A 9,642-nucleotide genomic window follows, 5' to 3' on the forward strand; every position below is an offset into this window, starting at 1 on the left:
TTGTGAATAGCAGAAGTAATAAGAAAAAATATATATATTCTTAAGAGTACACATCACTGATAGATCTGCAGTAATGTATGTCATTTTAATAAAGATGAGCATCTAACACTGCATTCGTAGAATGTACTTAGTACACAATAGTACAGTCTCACAGGCTGGGCCTCTTCCAGGAAGACATTCCATCCACAGGACAATAGTGGTCACTTCATAATTCACGTAATCATTCATTCCTACATCTTCGGTAACTACTTCATCCTGACCAGAGCTGTGGTGGTTGCAGAGCCCACCCACAATCATAGGCCACAAGGCAGGAAAACAGTCTGGACATGATGGCAGCTCATCACAGGGCATAGCTTCATATCTTCAAAGTTTAATTCATAATAATCAAAGTATAACAAAGAGATGACTGCACGCATATGCATTCCTGGCATTCTGCACTTGAGTTCCACAACGTGACATTAAGTCATGAGCCAGGCGTTTGATAAAGAATTTGACACTAATCTCTTTGGGACTGAGTGATGTACTCTGCCTGAACTCAGGTAATAGGAAAGAGGACAGGAATACCATCATAATCTGATGTGAATCTGATGATAAGTGTTCACTTCTGATAACGCTCTCTGCCACAAAAAGCATCTGTGCTGCTTAGTTCTCAAAGTGGGCATTAAGGCAGGAGCAACACTGCCCCCAGGCCCTAATGGTTAAAAATAGTACTGCGACATCCTTTGACGGGTAGGCACAAGGACCCCAGGTTTGATTTAAACCTGAGAAATAACAGAGTGACAAACGCTTATTTGTGAGATTATAGATTTTTCCACATAATTTAAAAGTTTGGTCATAATTGGTAAAGAATCCTGTAACTTCAAGATGCTCATTTAGAGGTTCTATCCTTAAACGATTCTGTGGAACAATAAAGGCCAATAAGCGTGAGAGAACCAGCCATCTCCAGTGGAAGAATACTCAGCTGCCAGTGGTGTGCAAGAACTTATGGACTTTAAAAAAAAATTAAACTATTCTGTGCGATATCAGATTGTTTAATTCACTGCTGGTGCCCTATATAATTCTGGGTATTTTTTAGACACTTAATTTTTATGTTTTGTGGTATATTCTGTTCTGTTAGATTAGGCAGCCTTCACTCATCAACCATCACCTTGAACACTGGCGTTCCACAAGGTTGTGTTCTGAGCTAGATTCTGTACTCTCTCTTCACCCATGACTGTGTACCTGCCTATGGTTCAAACACCATAGTCAAATTCGCAGATGACACCACGGTGATAGGCTTGATTACAGATAATAATGAAACAGCCTACCGGGATGAAGTACATCATCTGTCCTTGTGGTGCCACAACAATAACCTGGTACTAAACACACTCAAAACAAAGGAGATCATCATGGACTTCAGACGGACTAGGAACCAAGCTCATGCCCCCATTTACATCAACTGAACTGCAGTGGATCAGGTGTCCAGTTTCAAGTTCCTTGGTCTCCACATTTCCAATGATCTCACCTGGTCCTTGAACTCCTCCGTCCTCATCAAAAAGGTGCAGCAGCGCCTCTATTTTCTTTGGAGTCTGAAGAAAGCTCACTTGTCTCCCAGGATACTAGTGAACTTTTACCGCTGTACTATCAAGAGCATACTTACCAACTGCATCTCTGTATGGTACGGCAGTTGCTGTGCTGCAGACCGCAAAGCTCTCCAGCGGGTGGTAAAAACAGCACAGTGCATCACAGGCACCGAATTACCTACCATCGAGGACATCTACCACAAACGCTGCCTGGGCAGGGCAAGAAACATCGTCAAGGACGTCACCCACCCAAATCATGGACTTTTCAGCCTTTTACCATCTGGCAGACGTAACAGTTTTTTTCCTGAGGCTGTTATCTGGATGAACACTATTCAGGCACTTTAAACAAACATTGCACAATCATTACATTGCACCTTCTGTTAGTTGTATTTAATTTATCCCTCAGTACTTAATGCATCACCTACACAATGTTACTTTGTTACATTTTTTTATATTTCAGTATGTATATATGGTTACTTAACTTCCATAATCACAATGTCATATCACAACTGCACTTTAATCACAATCCATAATCATAATGTCATTTCACAACTGCACTTTACATAAATAATCACAACTGCACTTTATGTAAATTATGTAAATAATGTTATATATTGCACTTCTAATTAGATGCTAACTACATTTCATTGGCCCTGTACTTGTACTCTGCACAATGACAATAAAGTTGAATCTAATCTAAAAAATCTAATATTTATAGTACAAACCAGATTCCAAAAAAGTTGGGACACTAAACAAATTGTGAATAAAAAACTGAATGCAATGATGTGGAGATGGCAAATGTCAATATATTATACGTAATAGAACATAGATGAGAGATCAAAAGTTTAATCTGAGTAAATGTAACATTTTAAAGAAAAAATATGTTGATTCAAAATTTCACAGTGTCAACAAATCCCAAAAAAGTTGGGACAAGTAGCAATAAGTGGCTGGAAAAAGGAAACTGAGCATATAACGAACAGCTGGAAGACCAATTAACTCTAATTAGGTCAATTGACAACATGACTGGGTATAAAAAGAGCTTCTCAGAGTGTCAGTGTCTCTCTGAAGCCAAGATGGTAAGAGGATCACCAATTCCACCATTGTTGCGCAGAAAGATAGTGCAGCGATACCAGAATGGTGTTACCCAGCATAAAATAGCAAAGACTTTTAAGTTATCATCATCAACCGTGCATAACATCATCAAAAGTTTCCGAGAATCTGGAACAATTGCTGTGCGTAAGGGTCAAGGCCGTAAAACTCTACTGGATGCTCGTGATCTCTGGGCCCTTAAACGTCACTGCACCTCAAACAGGAATGCCACTGTCAAGGAAATAATAGAATGGGCTCAGGAATACTTCCAGAAAGCATTGTCAGTGAACACAATCCACCGTGCCATCCGCTGTTGCCAGCTGAAACTCTACAGTGCAAAGAGGAAGCCATTTCTAAGCAAGCTCCACAAGTTCAGATGTTTGCACTAGGCCAAGGGTCTTTTAAAATGGAGTGTGGCCAAATGGAAGACTGTTCTGTGGTCAGATGAGTCACGATTTGAAATTCTTTATGGAACACTGGGACGCCATGTCATTCGGACCAGAGAGGACAAGGATAACCCAAGTTGTTATCAACGCTCCGTTCAGAAGCCTGCATCACTGATGGTATGGGGTTGCATAAGTGCTTGTGGCATGGGCAGCTTGCATTTCTGGAAAGGTACCATTAATGCAGAGAACTATGTTCAGGTTCTAGAACAACATATGCTCCTGTCTAGACGTCATCTCTTTCAGGGAAGACCCTGCATTTTATGCAAGATAATGACAGACCACATTCTGCAGCAATCACAACATCATGGCTACGTAGGAGAAGGATCCGGGTACTGAAATGGCCAGCCTACAGTCCAGATCTTTCACCTATAGAGAACATTTAGCGCATCATAAAGAGGAAGGTGCGACAAAGAAGGCCCAAGACGATTGAACAGTTAGAGGTCTGTATTAGACATGAATGGGAGAACATTCCTATTTCTAAACTTGAGAAACTGGTCTCCTCTGTCCCCAGACGTCTGAGTGTTGTCAGAAGAAGGGGGGATACCACACAGTGGTAAAAAATGGCCTTGTCCCAACTTTTTTGGGATTTGTTGACGCCATGAAATTTTGAAACAACATTTTTCCTTTAAAATTATACATTCTCTCAGTTTAAACTTTTGATCTGTGATGTGTTCTATTCTGAATAAAATACTAGATTTTGGCACCTCCACATTGCATTCAGTTTTTATTCACAATTTTGTTTAGTGTCCCAAATTTTTTGTAATCCGGTTTGTATGTTCTGCAAATTTCAATATTGGGATTGCAACAAAATAAATTATATTTAATTTTAAATTAAATAAAACTTGATTGAAAGTTTACAAGTATACATCTGTTTAAAAATAACCCCAAAATTTTCTTACAAGGCATTGCTAAAACCTTGTGCACAATGAACACAATGTATATCTGCGTAGGGAGCATTTAGGGAGCTAAACTGTTACACATCATTACCCAGCCCTGTATATATGCCTAATGTACCTTGAAAAGTGTGACTGATTAGGGAAAAATTAGATAATGAAATTCTCATAGATCAAAGAACCAATCTACAGTATGCAGAAATATGACGTTAATTTACAATGTATTTTCACACTGCAGACGTAACAACTCTGAAGCACTAAAAAATGGAGAGATGTAACTGATATTTTTGAAAGGAAACTAAAACTGACCTTTCCATAACCCTGTACACCTTAACCCAGTGCTCTCGTGACATAACACAATTTAGGCTCCCATTGGCAGGTAGCCTGTACAGGGCTAAGGCTCTAAAGAGCTGATTGGCTTTCTCTCTCTCTCTCTCTCTCTCTCTCTCTCTCTCTCTCTCTCTCTCTCTCTCTCTCTCTCGGGCATGCATGCTAGATGGAGGCCTTTACTGTACGTGACACACTGCAGTGACTGTGCATTCCAGCAATAGCAGATAAACATCGAGCTGAGTGCACCAGCGCTCAACCTGTGTCTGTGTACCTGCAGAACCGCAACTGCCTCAACTCTGCTGTACTGAGGATACTCAGGGAATCCATCTCTGGATCTCCAACACGTACACTCACATTCATGAAAAGCTCTTACAATCCTGCAAAGAAAGAAAGAGGTCACTAAACATGTGTGCATACATGCCTGTGTACGTGCACACACACATGAACACACACACACATACATTTACATACATTTTAATAATTTTAATCTCAGTGCCATGGGAGTTACATATTTGAAGGCTACCGAAGTGTTCTTCATTCTTCATGGCACTCTGTAAAAGTTGGAACTGACCTTTAATTTTTGTTGGATCATTTACAATCCAGGATTTTACAATTTTGTATTTTATACAGCAAAACCTTTGCTCTTTAAGCAAAATTTGTTCAGCTAACCACATGGTAATGTCACCAAGATGAAACAAATCTTGTTAATTCTTAGCAAATGCACTGCTAAATCTTGTTAGTTTTGCAAATGCACTGCTACATCCTGTTAGCTTTACAAATGCACTGCTATAAAGCAGCTCTGGCTATAATACATTAGCTTCACAAATGCATTGCTACATCCTGTTTTTAAAAAAAAATTAAGGTCTTAATAATAAAGAATTGTGTTGTGTGTGTCTGTGTTGCCCTGTGAAGGACTGGCGCCCCCTCCAGGGTGTATTCCCGCCTTGCGCCCAATGATTCCAGGTTGGCTCTGGACCCACCGCGACCCTGAATTGGATAAGCGGTTACAGATAATGAATAAATGAATGAATGAATGTGTTGTGTGTTCAAAACGTTTTGTCACATTAAACTAGTTTAATTTCGCTCAGTTCATAATGTAGGTACAAAAAAATAGCTGTTTTGGCTTGAAGTTGCTGGCAACACCCTATTGCAAAGCTAATTTTTTTAGCCCTTGACATTGGACTTACCTAAAATGTGTATGATCTCTATTCAGAAATCAGCAGAGACAAAAAGTGTTTGGATACAGAACTAATATGTTCCCTTTTCTCCCTCTAGGAAAATCTGAGAGCTACTAAAAACGCTATGAGCAAACTTCAACGTTCCTTTGTAGGATAGAGCATTGTGTGGATTCATGTGGTTTGTTTCTCCAGGATGTTCCAAAGGTAATGTATGCTTTTTTATTATTGTTATTTCATTTGTCTTCTATTCACATATATTATTTATGCAAAATGTCAGTATTTCATGTCCATTTGGAAATGTACACACTGGTTACTGTTAATTAAAAAAATACAGTTATGATAATATTGATATATAATTTATACAAACAATTTAGTTCTCTACTGAGGTCTCACTGAGTGTTCAGGTAACTTGTGTAATAACATATTGTGTACTTGGTGTCCGCTACAAAAATGCTTAAAACAGTCTTGGTGAATGCTACAGAAATGCTTAAAACAGCTACTTATGCTGAACTTTGGAAGTCATACAGCTATGAGAGAAAGGTTTTACCACTGAAATTTGATAATCAAAATCACAAATGAAACTGAATAATGATATGAGCTCTCATATTAATTTATATTTAATATTCATTAGTACAGATGACCCATGTGGACACATGGGGAAACAGAACAACCTCCTCACAGGACCCAGCGACCCTAGAGATGACACTACTTGTCGTGTCATTATGCAGCTTTCAAATGCTTGCTTGCTTTATTTGTTTATTTATTTATTTATTTATTTATTGTGGAAATATTATCTTGGGTGAAAAAAAGAGAAGAAATTCTATTCATGATGTATGTCATTCTCATATTTTACATGTTATATAATATATGTTATATACTTCATTGAAATATTAAAACATTTAATCAAATGTATATATCTAAAACATAAAAATGTTCGTATTTTGAGATTTTTTTTTTTTTTTTTGCTGGGCGAGCACATGCAGATTATTTCCAGAAGATGGCGCTTGTATTACTGTCATTGGAACATCATGTGATCTCACCTTCACTGGGGCAAAGAGACACTGCAGTACAACCATCTGCTGCTGAATTGTTACTTGTGGCTGAAAACAAAAACAACAGCTTACTGTCTGTCACTGAGTAAAAATCCCAGCCACATACCTAGCTACTCTTGAGTGTCTAGGCCTTATAAGCCAAGTTCAGCTGTAATCTGCAAACACAGTGTAATACTACTATAGTGCAATCATTGTGCTAAATGCTGATGATTGTGAGAGTCAATGTGGCTGTCCAATCCTGTGGTCAACTCCTTGTCTGGAGGTAGGTTTAACATTTTTTTTTAATCTTCTACAGGCGTTGTAATGACATTTCAGGGTGAGGGTGTGTTGAAGTCAATTTTAGAAACACTCAACAGCACTAAGCAATCTTTAACAGTAGAGAAAGGGTTTTGGAGACAGGAATGAGGATGGCTGTAACACCCAGGAAGTGAAGTCATGTCTCCCAAAAGCACAAACAAGATTAGACAGTAATTTGGCCTATTAGACATAAGCTTTTTGGTTGGACAGATTACATGTGCATAAATCTTTGTAAAGTTGCACTCCACTTTATCTAGGACTATGTAATTATACAGTATAATCTAGTCTGATCATTGCTATACTTTTCATTTGGCCTTGTTTCTGGCATTTATTCAAATAGTATTGTAGTGAGTATCAAAGAAGGGAGGAAGGTCAGAAAACTGCTCAAATAAGATAATTTTATACCCGGCACAGGGCTTAGGGAACAAGGGCACAGAGAAGGCAATGGTATTCTGGTACAGCTTTTTATTCATATGTGCAACTTTTGTAATTATTCGCTGGCCACAGAAACTCATTTGTAACTTGAGTTATTTAATTTTGTAGCACTTTCATTCTGTGTTTACTTTCATAGTTAGCCCTCTCTCGAATTTAGAGTAAAAAATAAGTCAATATATCCACCTATGGAGCAGGAATAGAGCAATATTCTCATCTCAGTTTATACTTTTCAGCAATTGGTTGTCTCTATGTTGTCTAAAACTTCCAAAATGGCATTTAACCACTGTGAGCACAGAGAGAGATAGCCTAGCATACTGAACTTAGACACTTCTTTTTTCACCCGTGTAAAACACCAGGGCTTCTTAAACATATGAAATGTCGTTTCAAGCATGGAAGCAATTTGGAGAGCTAAAAATTAGTGAAGAAACATCTTCAGAATTTCATAAAAGTGTTCTTTGATTAAAATTGTGAACATCGCTTTTAAGGCAAGCCTCAATATTTAGGTTCAAAAGTGACATATATCAACCAGAGGGTGAAAGTTTGTGAACAAACTTTGAATTTGTTCATGTTTTGCTCAACATCATTGCAACATTAGGTTATATGCTGCTTAATAACTATGAGGTTAAATTTGTAAAACAATCAATCCAATACTACCTTTAAAATAATGCCACATTAAAAAACGGCCATTTAAATTAGACTTCCATGTTCAATAAATGACCACTTTAAATAACTCCACCACATTTAAAAAAAACACACATTAAAAAAATCAGTCATTTTATTTTGAGTTTAACCACTTCATTGAAACTGTAACATTATAAAAACAACACCTTAAAAAGCCATTATATTTTATAGGCCACTTGTGTTTTATAGGCCAAATTCCACATGAAAAAATTTATTTTATTTTATTTTATTTTATTTAATTTATTCCAATTTTATTTAGGCTTCCACATTTTAAAAAATTCCACCTTAAAAATGGCCATTTAAATTAGAATTCCACCTTAAATAAATGACAACTTGAAATAATCCTTAAAACACTGCTAAGATACATTGAACACCACATTAAAAAATCCACATAAAAAACTGCCATTGTATTTTGGGTTTAAGATTAAGTAAATGACCACTTCATAGAAAGAGAAACATTTTTTTAAAATACCACCTTAAAAAGTCTTCCATTATATTTTGAAATAGGGTTGGAATTTTGGGAAATTCAGATTTTGGAAGCTCGTATTCCGAAAACTGTAATCACAAGCAACCCAATTTAGTATAGGATTTACCATCCTGTGTTGTTTCGTGGTTCTAGCTTGAAAATTTAACATTTTGAGCGTAGAATAATAATAAGAAAAGAGAACAGGACAAGACAAATTAATAATAACATTTTGAATAACAGTAATTTTGCTTTGACTAAATCAAGACAAACAAAAGCATCAGCACTGATTTATGAACAGTGTGTAAGATTCAACACAAACATGAAAGTTGAAGAGTCCTGGTGAGCTCAACTGGCATTCACATTAGACATTAGTTAGGCCCCTCCAGGGTGTATTCCTGCCTTGTGCCCAATGATTCCAGGTAGGCTCTGGACCCACCATGACCCTGAACTGGATAAGCGGTTACAGATAATGAATGAATGAATGTAATCATAGCAAATATGTCAAAGCGCAGCACAAATATACATATACACAGTGTGGTTTTAAGCGAGGCATTTGAGAAGTTTAATATGAATGGCAATAATAATAAAATAAATAAAATAGCGATAGCAAAGCCATAACATGTTTAGGAGTATGTTAATGGAAATGCTGTAGATAAGAACTGGACCCACACCTTAAGCAATATTTTAGTTGCAACCCCAACCAAATTTCAACATACTGCTTAAAATACAAATTCAAGTCGTATTTCAACATTATATTGATGTCATATACACAGCCAAAATCTATGTGACATCGCGACCAGAATAAAAAAAAAAAAGACGTCACATTAACGTTGTTTGCCCACTGGGTAGTGTTGGCCAACATAGCAGATCTGGGCAGTTAGGATTCTCCTCCAAGTGTATTAAGCCTCAATGAGGTTGTGTTAGTGTCAGGTGGACAATAAGCCGTGGCAAGGTGTGATTTACGGAAACCTAGCAAAAATTAGGTATGACTAACGTTACAACTAAAATTCATGGCAACTAATATTTTGTTTTCTCCCTTTATTTCTTCTCCATTGTAAAATGTGAATATTTCATTTAGCCTAAAAATAACACTCCATATGGAAACAAGCAGTTTAGTTGTTTTTAATAAGGTCCCATAAATCTTTTAACTGCCATTTTTTTTAAATGAAGGAAAGCAAAACAACAATTCAGCTGAACAAAAGAAATTAAAATC

This window comes from Hoplias malabaricus, chromosome 8, assembly GCF_029633855.1.
Source record: "Hoplias malabaricus isolate fHopMal1 chromosome 8, fHopMal1.hap1, whole genome shotgun sequence".
Classification (NCBI taxonomy): domain Eukaryota; kingdom Metazoa; phylum Chordata; class Actinopteri; order Characiformes; family Erythrinidae; genus Hoplias; species Hoplias malabaricus.